General features: G+C 38.2%; 1 non-coding gene across 1 annotated transcript; it reads right to left on the reverse strand.

Annotated features, from left to right (window-relative positions):
- Positions 1–15,104: 15,104 nt before the first annotated feature.
- Positions 15,105–15,211, reverse strand: LOC130854628 (U6 spliceosomal RNA). The gene has a single exon (XR_009054077.1). It is a non-coding gene; the product is annotated as a U6 spliceosomal RNA (small nuclear RNA).
- Between the last annotated feature and the right edge of the window lie 2,189 nt (positions 15,212–17,400).

The following is a 17,400-nucleotide window of genomic DNA, read 5'->3' on the forward strand; positions in this document are numbered from 1 at the left end:
ACAAGCTTTAAATAACACATTATATGATCTCAACTTAATAATATTTATAGGACATCCATCCAAAAACGACAGAATACACTTTCTTCTCAAGTGCACATGGAACATTCTCCAGGATAGATCACATCTTGGGTCACACATCAAGCCTCGGCAAATTCAAGAAAATTGAGATCATATCAAGAATCTTCTTCTCTGCCCACAATGCCATGAGACTAGATATCAATTACAGGAAAAAAAGATAAAAAATACAAACACAGGGAGGCTAAACAATATGCTATTAAACAACCAAGAAATCACTGGAGAAATCAAAGAGGAAATCAAAAAATACCTAGAAACAAATGGCAATGAAAACACAACCACCAAAAGCTATGGGACACAGCAACAGCAGTTCTAAGAGGGAAGTTTATAGCAATACTGTCCTACCTCAAGAAACAAGAAAAATATCAAACAACCTAAACTTACACCTCAAACAATTAGAGAAAGAAGAACAAAGGAACCCCAAAGTGAGCAGAAGGAAAGAAATCATAAAGATCAGATCAGAAATAACTGAAAAAAAAATGAAGGAAACAACAACAAAGATCAATAAAACTAAAAGCTGGTTCTTTGAGAAGATAAACAAAATTGATAAACCATTAGCCAGACTCATCAGGAAAAAATAGAGAAGATGCAAATCAGCAGAGTTAGAAATGAAAAAGAAGTAACAACACACAGTGCAGAAATACAAAAGATCATGAGAGACTACTACAAGCAACTATATGCCAATAAATTGGATCACCCGGAAGAAATGAATTAATTCTTTGAAAAATGCAATCTTCCAAGACTGAACCAGGAAGAAATAGAAAATATGAACAGACCAATCACAAGTACGGAAATTGAAACTGTGATTAAAAATCTCCCAACACACAAAAGCCCAGGGCCAGATGGCTTCACAGGAGAATTCTATCAAGCATTTAGAGAAGAGCTAACACCTATTCTTCTCAAACTCTTCCAAATTATAGCAGAAGGAGGAACGCTCCCAAACTCATTCTACGAGGCCACCATCACCCTGATACCAAAACCAGGCAAAGATGTCACAAAAAAGGAACATTACAGGCCAATATCATGGATGAATATAGAAGCAAAAATCCTCAACAAAATACTAGCTAACAGAATCCAACAGCACGTTAAAAAGATCATACACCATGATCAAGTCGGGTTTATCCCTGGCATGCAAGGATTCTTCAATATACGCAAATCAATCAATGTGATACATCATATCAACAAATTGAAGAATAAAAACTATATCATAATCTCAATAGATGCAGGAAAAGCTTTTGAGAAAGTTCAACATCCATTTATGTTAAAAAAAAAAAACTCTCCAGAAAATGGGCATAGAAGGAAATTACCTCAACATAATAAAAGCCATATGTGAGAAACCAACAGCCAACATTGTTCTGAATGGGGAAAAACTGAAAGCATTCCCTCTAAGAACAGGAACAAGACAAGGATGCTCACTCTCTCCACTATTATTCAACATAGTTTTGGAAGTTTTAGCCACAGCAATCAGAGAATACAATGAAATAAAAGGAATCCAAATTGGAGAAGGAAAAGTAAAATTGTCACTCTTTGCAGATGATATGATATTATACATAGAAAGCCCTAAAGACTCTACCAGAAAACTGCTAGCACTAATCGATGAATTTAGTAAAGTAGCACGACACAAAATTAATGCACAGAAATCTCCTGCATTCCTATACACTAACAACAGAAGAGCAGAAAGAGAAATTAAGGAAACTCTCCCATTCACCATTGCAACAAAAAGAACAAAATACCTAGGAATAAATCTGCCTAAGGAGGCAAAAGACCTGTATGCAGAAAAGTATAAGACACTGATGAAGGAAATCAAAGATGATACAAACAGATGGAGAGATATACCATGTTTTTGGATTGGAAGAATCAACATTGTGAAAATGACTGTACTACCCAAAGCAATTTACAGATTCAATGCAATCCCGATGAAATTATCAATGGCATTTTTCACAGAACTAGAGCAAGAAATCTTACAATTTTTATGGAAACACAAAAGACCCCAAATAGCCAAAGCAATCTTGAGAAGGAAAGATGGAGTTGGTGGAATTAGGCTTCCTGACTTCAAACTATACTATAAGGCCATAGTAATCAAGACAGTATGGCACTGGCACAAAAACAGAAAGGTAGATCAATGGAACAGAATAGAGAACTCAGAGGTAAACCCAAGCACATACAGGCACCTTATCTTTGCAAAGGAGGCAAGTATATACAATGAAAAAAAACCAGCCTTTTCAATAAGTGGTGCTGTGAAAATTGGACAGCTACATGTAAAAGAATGAAATTAGAACACTTTCTAACACCATACACAAAAATAAACTCAAAATGGATTAAAGACCTAAATGTAAGGCCAGACATTATAAAACTCCTAGAGGAAAACACAGGCAAAACAGTCTATGACATACATCAAATCAAGATCCTTTTGGACCCACCTCCTAGAATAATGGAAATAAAATCAAGAATAAACAAATGGGACCTAATTAAACTTTAAAGCTTTCGCACAGCAAAAGAAACCGTAAACAAGACAAGAAGACAACCCTCAGAATAGGAGAAAATACTTGCCAACGAAGCAATGGATAAAGGATTAAGAACATAAGCAGCTCATGCAGCTTAATACCAAAAAAGCCAATAACCCAATCCACAAATGGGTGGAAGACCTGAATAGACATTTCTCCAAAGAAGGCATACAGATGGCCAACAAACACATGAAAAGATGCTCAACATCACTAATCATTAGAGAAATGCAAGTCAAAGCCACAGTGAGTTATCACCTCAGACCGGTCAGAATGGCCATCATCTGGTAGTTCTAATTTTAGGTGATAGACCTAGAGTCTGTCATACAGAGTGAAGTAAGCCAGATAGAGAAAAACAAATACTGTATACTAACACATATATATGGAATCTGAAGAAATGGTACTGATGAACCCAGTGACAGTCAAGAGTGGAGATATAGAAGTAGAGAATGGACTTGAGGACATGGGGCTGTGGTGAGGTGAGAAGGGGAAGTTGGGATGAGGTGAGAGAGTAGTGTAGACATATTTATACTACCAGCTGTAAAATAGATAGCTAGTGGGAAGTTGCAGTATAACAAAAGGAGATCAACTTCATGGGAGATGCCTTGGAGGGCCAGGACGGGGAGGGTAGGGGGGAGCCGTGGGAGGAGGGGATATGGGGATATGTGTGTAGATGCAGCTGATTCACTTTGGTGTACCTCAAAGACGGGTACAAGAATGTAAAGCAAATATATTCAATAAAGAGTTTAAAGAAAAAAAATAAAAAATTAAAAAATAAAAAATAAAAAGAATGGCTATCATCAAAAAATCTAGAAACAATAAATGTTGGAGAGGGTGTGGAGAAAAGGGAACTCTCCTGCACTGTTTGTGGGAATGTAAGTTGGTACAGCCACTATGGAAAACAGTTTGGAGCTTCCTTAAAAAACTAAAAATGGAACTATAAATGATCCAGTAATCCCACTACTGGGCACATATCCAGAGAAAACCATAATCTAAAAAGAAACATGTATCATAATGTTTATTGCAGCACTATTTACAATAGCCAGGACATGGAAACAACCTAAATGCCCATCGACAGATGAATGGATAAAGAAATGTGGTACATATATACAATGGAATATTACTCAGCCATAAAAAGGAATGAAACTGAACTATATGTAATGAGGTGGATAGACCTAGAGTCTGTCATACAGAGTGAAGTAAACCAGAAAGAGAAAAAGAAATACTGTATGCTAACTCATATATACGGAATCTAAAAAAAAAAAAAAAATGATACTGATGAACCCAGTGACAGGGCAAGAATAAGGGTGCAGATGCAGAGAATGGACTGGAGGACATATGGTTGGGGGGCAGGGGGCCATGGGGAAGCTGGGATGAAGTGAGAGTAGCATAGACATATATACACTGCCAACTGTAAAATAGATAGCTAGTGGGAAGTTGCTGTATAACAAAGGGAGATCAACTGGATGATGGGTGATGCCTTAGAGGGCCAGGACAGGGAGAGCGGGAGGGAGTCGCAGGAGGGAGGGGATTTGGGGTTATATGTATAAATACAGCTGATTCACTTTGGTGTACCTTAAAAGCTGGTACAAAAGTGTAAAGCAATTATATTCCAATAAAGAGCTTAAAAAGAAAAGAAATAAAAAAATAATAAAGAAAAACTAAAAAGCTCTTTAGAATGAAATGATGTGAGGACACATTATTTTAAGTGAAAATACATATACAGATATGCATGCATACAAATGTAAACATACATGCAGATGCAAACATACCCACATATACACAGGCACGCATACACCTGTATACATGTGAATAAAAAGAGGCATATATACATACACTGATAAACACAGATATGCAGAAACACACACACATCCTCATATATACATGGCATTTACATCTATACAAATGATTATACACATGCACACACAAATATATACACACACATACATGGACACATTGTACAGGTGCACATGCACATTCACAGGTACACACAGCTGTATATGCATATATGCACACATACACATCTGTCTATACATGTACACAGCTATATACATAAAACATGCACAAGTGAAATCCTGAACCTATAAAAAATGCATATAACTATATGTTAATGTGCATGTAAATGCATTTAGAATTACTGAATTTCTATAAAAATATTAGCAATAGTTAACTATGTGTGAGATTATGTGTTTATTTTCTAAATAACTTTTCAATATTTTCCAAATTGTTATTTAGAAATATGTATTTTGAATAGAAATTACGTAGCAAATATCATTTATTTTTGTAATGGAATGATGTCTACTTTACTATTTTTTAATCTGGCCCTTAGCATCCTAATTTCTTACAAATATAATTACATAAAACCACTTTCTGTGAACTCTATGTTCTTTATCTTTTTCTGTAGTCTCTTTGAACATTTTCTTTGAAAGGAAATATATTTACATTTTAAATTCTTTTTTATCTATTAGAGAATAAGCTAAAGAGTTTTTTTTTTTAATGAAGCTAAAGGATTAGTTACAGATAATTAAAATTGTGGTGTTTGCAATTTTTGTATTTTCTGTTAAAAATATTTTTGATAATATTACTTGTAATTTAATTAAAGATTGGGCTTAACTAGTTCAAAATCTTTATCAATTATCTGCAGAGTCAATTGAGGGAAGGGATCCTTACAAAGAAAGGAGGTCAGAATAGAAAGGGGAGATTTTGAGTGTCTACATTGCCCCAGCATAGTGTAGGCTCTATGCATATTTCAACTCACCTAATTTAAATGATAAAGAGACCTGGTTGGTGTGGAAAGAAGTGGAGTTTTGTTTATGTATGTGTTTTTAACTTTGAGGCTGCTCTGAAAACTTTCTCCAGGGAATTGTTATTTAACTTTAGAAAACTACTTTCTGTGTACATTTACAAAACCCAAGTGTGTTTTGGGAGAAAATCAATTTTAAAATGTGTTTTCTTAGCTAAGTGAAACCTGAATTCTGTAAACAGTGGCTCAGCCTTTCAGGAGGATAAGGCCTTGGGCTTGTTGGTGTTTGTCTCTGGGGAAGGCAGATGGGCTAAGTAATCACCTCTTTCCTGTGGACCTTGATGTCCTATTAGAGAAGCTGACAGGCAGATCCACCACACATGATGGATTAACTCACCAAAGCATGGCAGCAGTGTGATGTGGCCGCCTGCCTCCTTCCCTAAAATGTCTGAATGGCTTTGCCAGCATATTAGAAGCTTATCCAGTAAGGTTAGAACTAAATTTAAAAGTTTGTGTCACTTCGTATCAATCCATTGGTGACTACTAAGGGGGTTATGTGGGGCTTTTTTGGGAAGCACTCAATGTGAAAAGGGAGGTTCTGAAATCTTTCTAGACTTAGCACAACAGAACATGCTGATTAATTAGCTATGTTTATCATGGGTGCAGAATTACAGGGGCTCCAATATAGAAGCATTCATCCTCACCAGCAATGTGACCTTGGGCAAGGCAGTTGACCTTCTTCAGCCCCAATTTTCTCATTTCTAAAAACCCTACCTCACAAGGATCTTGGAAATGTTACTGAACCAGGTTGGTTTGCTTGACGTAGAGCAAGCCAAAATGCTGAGACACAGGTTTGCAGCAAAGAAAGGGTTTATTCACGAGGCAGCCAAGCAAGATGGGAGAATTGTCTCAAATGTGACACCTCTCCCCCCAAAAAACAAGTGGCTTGAGGTATTTATGGGATAAAGAAGCAGGTTGTCTTAAGCATGGGGAAGGGTGATTAGAGATGAGGAAAAGGTGAGGTAATTGGTGTTCTGTGCAGCATATCTGGGTTAAGTGCTTCTTCACTGGATACACTTCCAAAAATGGAGGTGCTTAGTATGATTTGAGGGTGGAGTTTTTGGTTCTCTGATGTCAAAACCTCATTCATTGGATACCTGTGCCAGCCCAGTTTTAGGGTTGGTAGTCCACCAGTTTTATCTAGCATGAGCTTGAACTAGACATAGCAGACTGCAAGTTCTTAGAAAACAACTTGGGCAAACATTTTATTGTTTAGGCTATGTGAATCTTGAAGGGTATGCAATTTTAAGCAAAATAATTAAGGTGAGCTTGCTTGGTAGAAGGTAGGCTACAAGTGGAGAGATTTTTAGCAAGTTGTAAGAGAAACTCAAAAATTTCTATCAGTTATCAGTTTCTATTAACTCTATGGGGCACAGTTATGGAGAGATTAAATGAGATACATGTAAAATCATACTGAGAGTTTTTCATTCTATAAGCATACTCTTTTTGTTGGATTGATCTATTTATTTTTAAGTGATATTCTATATAAAAATATTGTAGATTTAGTCGTCTTTTAGCTGTTTATTTCCAAAGCTGGCACAGGATAATATAAAGAAAAGTCATTTTTTTTCTCACGTTCAGATATTTTCCTTTGGATAAAAATATAGAAAATGTCATTAGGCCTGATGTCAAAAGAATACACATCCATACCAACATTTAGGTTAATGCACGTGGAGTTGACATTTCTAGACCTGTAATATAAGCTAGTGTACACAGACTATCAACAGCAGAAGTTTCAACATTATTAAATAATATCTAACATGACCAAATACACAGAAAATTTTGGATCTTTAAATGGAGACTAGTCCCCCACCCAGCTCCCTCTGTAGTGCCATTGGACACAATATTGCAGCCATTTACATGAGCAATCAGGACAAAACCTTCAGCTTTCTTGAACTAGGATAGGTATGACTTTCATAGAAGTTTATCCATTGGGAGTGGGAGAAAATACCTAAGAGTCATGGAAAAGAATTTAAAGAACATAGAATTTGGGATTAGACAGAACTAAGTTTGACTACCTGTTCCTTCATTTTGCGGCCATGTGACATTGAAAGCATTGTGAATCCCTGGGCTTTAGTTTCTCATCTGTAAAGCAGAGCTGATACTACCTACCTTTTAGGGTCACTATGGAATTGCAGTAATATATGCAAGGCATTTGGAACAATGTAAAGCCCATATTTGGTAGTCACAGAATGGAGAAATACAACTATATGGATCTTAGGTGCTAAAGCATTTAGTATTTTTAATTTTTCTAAATTTGAGTTTCATATTAAATATATCATTCTTTGGAGCAAACTATTCATGCTGAAATTTCATTACACATGTAAATCTGAATTATTTTTTTCTACCTCCCAATACGATTAGTGCTTTGCCAAGTCCCTAATTACTGAATTAGCAAAAACAGCTGGTTTAAATCAAATCATTGATGGAAGTTTAGGTGAGGAATAGCAATGTCAGAGCAGCATTGATTTGAACAACAGACGGGCATGCCATGCTTAACCTTCAAGCTCAAATCACACCATTAGGAAATCTACAATTGATGCTAATTGGGAAGAGGAGAAAATCAAATAACCCATTTGCTGAGTGTAAAAAAAATAGATCAGCATTACTGGGCAACGACCCTCTTCAAATGAATTGTGTAACACAATTCAGAGTCTATGAAGCCAAAAGACCAAGGTCTTTAAGAGGTGAACTGTTACCCTCAAACAATCCAACTGGGAAGGTACCCAACAGTCACCAAGCCTTTCCTGTTTGTATAGTGGGAGGGCCCCTGGGAGACTAATCCCTAGAGATGCTAGAATAATGGCAGGGCTTTTCATTTTATTGGCCATGGAAAAGAAAGACAGATACTCCCTCAGTTCATTGAGATAAGAAGAAAGATTAGCAGGAAGTAAATTCTTAATGGGCCAAAGATCTGGTTTTATTTTTAATGTTCTAACTTGAGGACCTCTGTTCTTCCTCTTATTTACCCTTAGGGTTTGAAGAAGTCTTTCCTCTCCAAAAGACCATGGGACTAGAAATGAATGATAACCACATTAGCAAGATGTTTGGTAAGTAGACCAAATGCATAATAACGGGGCAAGGGTTTGTCTTATACAACAATACTCAAGAATATGGTGATTTGAACAGAGATGGGTTGTTGCCAGGTGAATTCAGGGCTCAGTGACAGCAGATCATGGACATTAGATCAATTGATTAGACACATTCCTGAATTTCTGCTATAATGTGAACTCCTGAAGAATTATACAGTGCTTGAATTTGGAGTAATCAGTGTGTAATGGTTAATTGTATGTGTCAACCTGACTGGGCCATGGGGTACCCAGACATTTGGTCAAGCCTTATTCTGGACGTGTTCATGAGGGTGCTCCCGAATGAGATAAACATTTAAATCAGAAAAATGAGTAAAGTGGATTTTCCTCGCTCATTTGAGTGGGCCTCATCCAGTCAGCCAAGGGCCTGAATAGAACTAAAAAGGCTGCAAAAAGGGAATGCCTTCTGCCTGACTGTTTTCAGCTAGGATATTAGCTTCTGCCTTCAAATTGAAATATCAAAACTTCTTGGGTTTTGAGCCTGCTGGCTTTGGGGCTGGAACTTGTGCCATCAGGTCTCCTAGTTCTCAGGCTTTAGGACTCAGACTAGAGCTACATCATCAGCTCCCCTGACTCACCAGCTTGGTGACTGGGGGATCTTGGGACTTCTCAGCCTGTATAATTTCATGAGCCAATATCTTATGACAAATCTCTCTCTCTCCCTATAATAATAGTAATTTGTTTATCCTATTGGCTATTTTTCACTAGAGAACTCAGACTAATAGAGGACTCCCAGGATTACCTGTGCAAGATCATTTTTACTACTCGATCTTCCTTCACATAATGATGGATTCTACATAAGCTCTCTCATAATCTTCACACCATGATGTGAGAGACTGTCACTTGTAGATGGGGAAACTGGAAGTCCAAGGGGTTAACTGACTTCCTAGAACCACATATTTATTAACTAAGAGTCAAATTTCAAATCCTTGTCTCGGAATTTTATTTTGCTGCCCTCAACATGAACTGTTAGTCCAAATATAACCCACTGACCTCTATTACCTACTCCACTCACCATTTCTTGTTTTTTGAACAAAAGGAAAAATAAAATAATCGAATCTGTAACCGTTATTGAAGTTTTTAAACTTTCAGAGCTTACTTCTCCCCCACTCCATCTCCTAAGTACAGTTGACCCTTGAACAGTACCAGGGTTAGGGACACTGACCCTCCATGCAGTGGAAAATCCATCTATAACTTTACAGTCGACCTGCATCAGCATCCTTGAATTCAACCAACCTCAGATCATGTAGCACCTACTTATTGAAAAAATTCACATATAAATGGACCCATAGTTCAAATCCATTTGTTTAAGTGTCAGTTGTACCCTCAGAAGTGCTGAGGGTACAACTGTAAATAATGTCATTGCAGTGGACATTATGATGTTCTACCCATATACCCCACAAGACAGAAGGACCTGTTTCCCCAGCTACAGGGTAGACAGATGCCAGGAGACAGTGCTCAGCCTCATTACTTCTCAGGAGTTGCCTTGGCTGAGGAGAGTTGATTGCCCAAGGTTATGCCTTCTTCCCATGGCATCCTGCATCAAATAACTGGTCTGCATAGAGGTTTAAGGATCTGAGTCCTTTGACCTAACTCTTTACAACTCTGAAGCACCAGACCAGCTTTAGAACTCTTCAAGGAGTAAGCTGAGATCTTGATTGAGACTTCACCACTGCCCAACTTCTCCCTTCTTCCAGTTGACTTCTTTTGCTTCCATAGTTGTCAATCCCAAGAACATTTCTTAGGAAACTTCCTATACTTTAATCTCTATCTCAGAGTCTATATATTGCCCAGGGAACTCAACTTGCAGGAGTCATAATGATGTGAACTGAGTAAAAATGATAAACTATTCCTTAGGGGTTCCTCTGTTCAGTGTTCTGTATGGAACATGCTAAAACAATGCAGAAATTTAGAATCTTGAAGGAACAGAAAGCAGGTGAAGAGCACAAGGGAGGAATTATAGCAAGTGTTTGGAAACAAGGTAATAACTATAAGTGGTCAGAATTTTTTTATGATAGAATATCTAATTTCAAAAATAGAAATTAAGTGGTTGTTATAAATCTATTCACATTACAGAAAAACTGGAATGTAGGGGTAAAATATTTCACCTAAATTAGACATTGGTCAGGCTGTGCATAAGAGACAATTGACCCCCAACTCCCACTGTGACTCATGAACAGATAATGAAAGGGGCACATTCAGTTGCTAGCTAGTCTCCCATTATAGGCTTTGGCTACTACTTTCATGCCTCTATATCCCTGGGCAACTTATACAGCAGGCAGTGATAAGGGAAACAAAAACAATGGAAAAAACATGTCATCCAATGAAACAGAGATCAAAACAATGGCTCTCTTTTATATATCTTCTAGAACAACTTACCATAATATCTTTAAGGTTGGAAAACAGATTTTTAACCCTGTTTAGTTTGTTTATACTTATTCATAAGGGCCCACTTACTAAGATAAAGGCAGATTGCAACTACAATTTTGCTCTCAAAAAGTAAAAAAATATAGAGAAAAAAAGGAAAAAGTAAAGAAAAAGAGTGGCAGATTTGGGATTTGTGCACTTGTGTGTAGGCGCCTACAAATGCACACATGGTTTGGCAGACAAGTACATACTTGTCACACTGGCACAGCTTTGATAAACATTTGAGTCCCTAGGAACTACTAGAGCCAGTCTATAGGCAGGGGCCCAAGACCAAAAGCACAGAATTTGCTCCTAAACTCAGTGCCATGCAGAAGACTGACGACAAGTATCGCTACAGAGTGTTTTGATTGCTCTACCGGAGATGTCTGTGCAGAAGCCGGGATGGAGGACGCAAAATGGTGGTGGGACACAGGGGTGTGAAGAGTTCTTGGAGGCCCGGCGGGAGTGGTTCCCAGACCTGGACCAGGAGGAATCTTGTGCCACAGCTGCAACATGGGCGGCAAGAACAAGAAACACAAGGCACCGGGGGACCTGGCTGTCCAGGCAGCTGTGTCTGCTTCCAGAGCCAAACCCTCCGAGTCCAGAGCCACCCAGGAGGCCCCAAAGCCCTGCCCCTACCCCCCACTTTTTCTCCTTTGAGAACAAAATAAAAATTGCATTAGCTCCCGTTTCAAAAAATAAGAAAAAAAAGAAAAAGAAAAAAAAAAAAAAAAAAAACAGAAGGAGAAGGAGGAGGAGGAGAAGAAAGTGTGTGCGTATTGCCTTGGAATAATTAAATCTACTTGGGAAATGTGAGAAAGCATTAGTGAGAAGAGAACACTTAAATTGGATCTTGAAAGATGTTTTCCACGTGAGGAATAAAGTGAAGATCATTTTAGCAAGAAAAGTACTAACAATGGATGCCCAGTAATGGGTCCGAATCAGTCTGTGAAAAGGCCATTAATTAAACCCAAGGAGTTGGGTTCTATACTGAAGGCAACAGAATTTCCTCAGAGGAAATCTCCAGCATCCCACCCAGGGCCCGGTGTGTTCAGATCTTATTTTAGAAGCACAATTCTAGCAATAGAACAGAAAAAAGATTATGGATTGGGGAGGTTAGAGAAAAGGGATCGTAGTGTCTTCTGAGAGTTCCAGTTTACCATCCTTTGCTTTATGTTTTCCTAACACAACCCAAGTCTGCATTATGACAGTGCTAGGAAAATTACAACAACAATTTTCAAGGGCTTTAACAAATCAAATCCAGGTGATATCCAGAACTTGAGGCAGCTATTTTTATTCTACATATACATTTTTTTTTTAACATCAACACTTGATGGCTTTTTATTGCCATTACAGTTAAGCATGCTGGAATTTGAACACAGAGGAACATTTACCATTAACATAATAATTTAGCCTTGGTGGTGGCATTTCAAGGTTGGAATAGTTCCAGAGCTTAAGTATTTAAATTATTTATTTCCGTAACACCCCTGACAAGCATGTCTGCAGTGGATGAGACAATGAAGCCTCCCCTTTATTTCTTTAGGAAGCCCATTCATTCACAGAAGAACTCTATTAGAAGCTTCTTTCTCATATTGAAAATTTTTGACTTTTAACAAGTTGTTTCAACACAAGGATTCCAGTTCTAAATCTTGGAGAAAAATCGTTTAGAGGAATTGCAAATTTCAAATTTCACATGATGCATCTGAGCTACTTTTATCCTTGGCTCCTTCCTTTCTATATACTCTTCCTCTTCAGCCTTACGCACATTCATGGCCCTACATCCCACACTGCATGATGACTACCAAACCCACATCTCCAGCCTAATCAGCTCTTTCAGATCTCCACACTGCTATATCCAGTTATCCTCTGAAATACCTCTACTTGACTGTCATTCATATAAATTCCAAACATTCAAAGCTCGCTGCTCTTCCCCCATCTCCCAAGGCACTTTTTCACCTTTTGCCCTATTTCAGTGGTGGTCACCCATCCATTTGGTTGCCTGACCTGCAAATCTGGCATATATCATCGATAGGTACTCTTTCAACTTTAATGTTCATAAAAATGACCTGTGTGGTGATTCTTTTTTTTTAATATTTATTTATTTAGGATCATCATGCTAGTTTATTCCATTAATAGGGCTTGGTTAAGTTAATAACTCCTGGACCTCTAAATTGTAAAGATTGGTTTCTCTCTTTGCAATTAGCAACAAGATAACCTATGGATGATACTTTGGCACGGTCCAAATATCTTATTCCCCAAAGGCCTTTCAATCAATGATTTTAGCATCCATTGATTTTTTGTTGTTGTTGTTACACCATTCTATTATCGAACATTTACTTTTTTCAAAATGTTAACAATTAAAAATATAACATTATTTTTTAAGTGTAAAGTTTGATATTTTTTGTTATTAGTAATATATATATGGCAATCCCAATCTCTCAATTCATCCCACCCCAACGCCCCCCAAAACCCACCCTTTGGTGTCCATATGTTTGTTCTCTACATGTGTGTCTCTGTGTACATGCAAAGTGGTTGATCTGTACCATTTTTCTAGATTCCGCATTTATATACGATTGTTTTTCTCTTTCTGACTTACTTCACTTTGTATGACAGTCTCTAGGTCCATCCGTGTTTCTACAAATGTCCGAATTTCATTTCTTTTTATGGCTAGGTAATATTCCATTGTATATATTTACCTCATCTTCTTTAGCCATTCATCTGTTGATGTACATTTAGGTTGCTTCCATGACCTGGCTGTTGTAAATAGTGCTGCAATGAACATTGGGGTGCCTGTGTCTTTTTGAATTATGATGTTCAGTGGGATTGCTGGGTCATATGGAAATTCTATTTTTAGTTTTTCAAGGAACCTCCATACTGTTCTCCATAATGGCTGTATCAATTTACATTCCCACCAACAGTGCAAGAGGGTTCCCTTTTCTCCATACCCTCTCCAGCATTTATTGTTTGTAGATTTTCTGATGATGCCCATTCTAACTGGTGTGAGGTGATACCTTATAGTAGTTTTGATTTGCATTTCTTTACTAATTAGAGACCTAGTATGTGATCTATCTGAAGAATGTTTCATGTGCACTTAAAAAGAATGTTTATGTTTATTCTGTTGGTTTTGGACGTAATGTCCTGTAGATATTTATAAAGTCCAACTGGTCTTTTGTGTCATTTAAGCCCACTGTTGCTTTACTGATTTTCTGTCTGGATTATTTATCCATTGATGTAATTGAGGAGTTAAAGTCCCCTAATATTATTGGATTATCATTGATTTCTTCCTTTTTGTCTGTTAGTAGTTGTTTTATATATGTAGGTGCTCCTGTATTGGGTACATATATGTTAATGAGTGTAATATCATCTTCTTGTATTAATCCTTTTATAATTATTTAATGCCCTTTGTCTTTTCTTTCAACCCATGTCTTAAAGTCCATTTTGTCTGATATGAATATTATTACCCCTACTTTCTTGTTATTTCCATTTGCATGAAATATCTTTTTCATCCCCTCACTTTCACGCTGTGTGTGTCTTTAGTTCTGAAGTGAGTCTCTTGTAAGCAACATATGGATGGGTCTTACTTTTTATATCTAATCAGCTACCCTGTGTCTTTTGTTTGGAGCATTTAGTCCATTGACATTTAAAGTAATTATTGATAGGTATGTACTCATTACCATTTTATTACTTGTTTTCCAGTTGTTTTTGTGGCTTTCCTCTGTCCATTTCTCCATTTTTTTTCTTACTTTGTGGTTTGATGACCTTTTTTAGTAGTATGCTTATGCTCTTTTCTTTTTAGTTTTTGTGTATCTTTTGTAGGTTTATGTGTGGTTACCATCAGGTTTATATAAATTGACTTAGTCCTATATCTACTTATTTTAAACTGGTAGTCATTGAAGTTCAAACACATTCTTTATGATCTACATTTTTTCCTCCCCTCCCACACATTTTTATGTCATTTTACATTTTCATTTTTATCCTTTAACTGTTTATTGTAGTTATAGTTGTTTTTACAATTTTTTACATTTAATATTTGTACTGGCTATTTAGATGTTTGATCCTCAGTCCTCATTACATATATACTTTTCTTAGTGGGATTTTTCCTTTCCTATAGATTCTTACTGATTTTCCACTTAGATAAGGCCCTTTAACATTTCTATTAGAATTGGTTTATTATTATTATTTTTTTTTTCAGTTTAAGGTGATTTATGTGAATCATTTATTACAGAAAGTAAAAATATGGAACGCTTCACGAATTTACGTGTCATCCTTGCGCAGGGGCCATGCTAATCTTCTCTGTATCGTTCCAATTTTAGTATATGTGCTGCCGAAGCGAGCACTAGAATTGGTTTACTATTGATGGAGTCTTTTAGTTTTTGCTTGTCTGAGAACTTCTTTATCTCTCCTTTGATTCTATCTTGCTGTATCCAGTATCCTAGTTTGCAGGTGTTTCCCTTTCAGCACTTTGAATATATCATGCCACTCCCTTCTGGCTGCACAACCTCTGTGGAGAAATCAGCCAATAGCCTTATGAAGATTCCCTTGTATATAACTCTTTCTTTTTCTCTTGCTGCCTTTAGAATTCTCTTTAACTTTTGTCATTTTAATTATAATATGTCTTGGTGTGGTCTCTTTGGGTTCATCTTGTTTGAGACACTCTATGCTTCCTGTACCTGAATATCTGTTTCCTTCTTCAGGTTTAGGAAATTTTTAGCCATAATATTCTCAAGTACATATTTGATACACTTCTCTCTCTCTCTTCTCCTTCTGAGACCCTAATAATGCAAACATTGGTGTGTTCAATATTATTTTAGAGATCTCTTAAACTGTTTTAACTTTTTTTATTTCATTTTTCTTTTTGCTGTTCTGATTGGGTGATTTCCATCATTCTATTTTTCAGATCACTTATGAGTGTTTCTGTATCACTTAGTGTGCTAGTCATTCCTTCTAGTGTGTGTTTTTTTAAATTTCAGTTATTGAATTCTTTATTTTTAATTGAATCTTTTTTTATACTTTCTAGTTCCTTGTTATAATTTTCACTGTGTTCATCTATTCTATTCCCTAATTCTGTTAACATTTTTATTACCAATGCTTTGAATTCTTTGTCTGGTAAATTTTTAACTTCAATTTCATTATTTTTTCAGGACTTTGCTCTTGCTTTTTCAACTGAGAGCAGTTCCTCTGCCTTTTTATTTTGCTAAACTGTCTCTGGCACTATGATTTTAGGTGAAACAGCTACCTTTTGTGGTCTCAAAGGGATTGTTCTTATGTGGGAGCATCCCTGTGTAGACTGCAAGTGTCCAACATCTTTGGAGAGCTATATTTTACATGGAAGCAAGTCATGTCTTTCCTCAGGGTGTGCTGGCTATCACCTTGATAAGGGATGGGGCTGGAGATGGAATGGCTAGTGCTGGAGCCAGGTGTGAGGCAGTAGTTTCCCTCTTCTCAGGGGCTGTCACTACCCTATCAGGGGCAAGGTCTGATCCCAAGTTGCTGGAGCAGAAGCCTTGAGGGTTGGGCATGAGCTTGCTGTTTTCTTTCAGTGTGTGTTTTCCCCTCTCCCAGTACTCCCAGCTGGAGGGAGTGCTGAAGCAAGGCAGGCCCATGCAGGCTCTTGCCTCGTGTCAGCTGCAGACAGAGGTCCAAGCTGTCTCTGATGTGCTGCCTGTGCAGGTGCCCATGATAGTTTCTTTGCTCTGCTCAGATGTAGCCTCCAGTGTAAGTCCCCTTTGTGCCACACAGTGATAACTTCCCCCAGCCTCTGTCCCTCCATCCCCTGTTGTGAAGCCACACCACAAGCTGGGTGGAGCTCATGTAGACTCTAGGCCTGTATTGGATTGTGAGCTGTGGTGGACTCTTGGCCGTCATTGCTCTTGGCTTCTTCTGATGCACTGCTTGAATAAGCATGAATGATGGCTGGTACCAATCCACCCAGGTTTTGCCCTGGGACCATGTTGTCTCTGAGTCCCATGGCCAAGTCTTCTCCCCTGTTGTGGCTGGCCAGATCCAGTGCTGTGCTGTGATTTGGAGTGAGGAGGGCTGGAGCATTCACGCAATTTTGGGTTAGGCACATGCCAAGGCAGTTATAGAAAACTGAGAGAGCTGTGGCAGACGGGAGGGAGTGAGAAACATACGGAGGGTCCGCAGCGCAGCTCAGCGTTCCCGGACCGAGACGTCGATCCACGGCTGAACGGAGGGTCCGGGAGCAGGAGCGTGGGAACCTGAGAGCTGGTTCAGGGTGAGAAACATTGTTGCCGGTAGGGTGACGGACCGAGAGGACAGGAGGGAGGAGGTCCACGGAGAGGAGTGCCCGTCCCTGAGAGCTGCCCGGCCATGATGGCGGCTGGAGGCTGCAGGCTCATGGAGGGGGGCGGCGCGCGTAGCCTCTCTCTCTCTTTCCGCGCCTCTGCAACAGGCAGTGGAGAGACGCCCTGTGGGACACCTAAGGTGCTCAGGGATAACAAGCACCCTCAGGCACTTGGGCGGGGTTAGATTAAAACCCCTTGCAACGCCAGCAGCAGGGAGGCTG

This window comes from Hippopotamus amphibius, chromosome 5 (genome assembly GCF_030028045.1).
Source record: "Hippopotamus amphibius kiboko isolate mHipAmp2 chromosome 5, mHipAmp2.hap2, whole genome shotgun sequence".
NCBI classification, from domain to species: Eukaryota; Metazoa; Chordata; class Mammalia; order Artiodactyla; family Hippopotamidae; genus Hippopotamus; species Hippopotamus amphibius.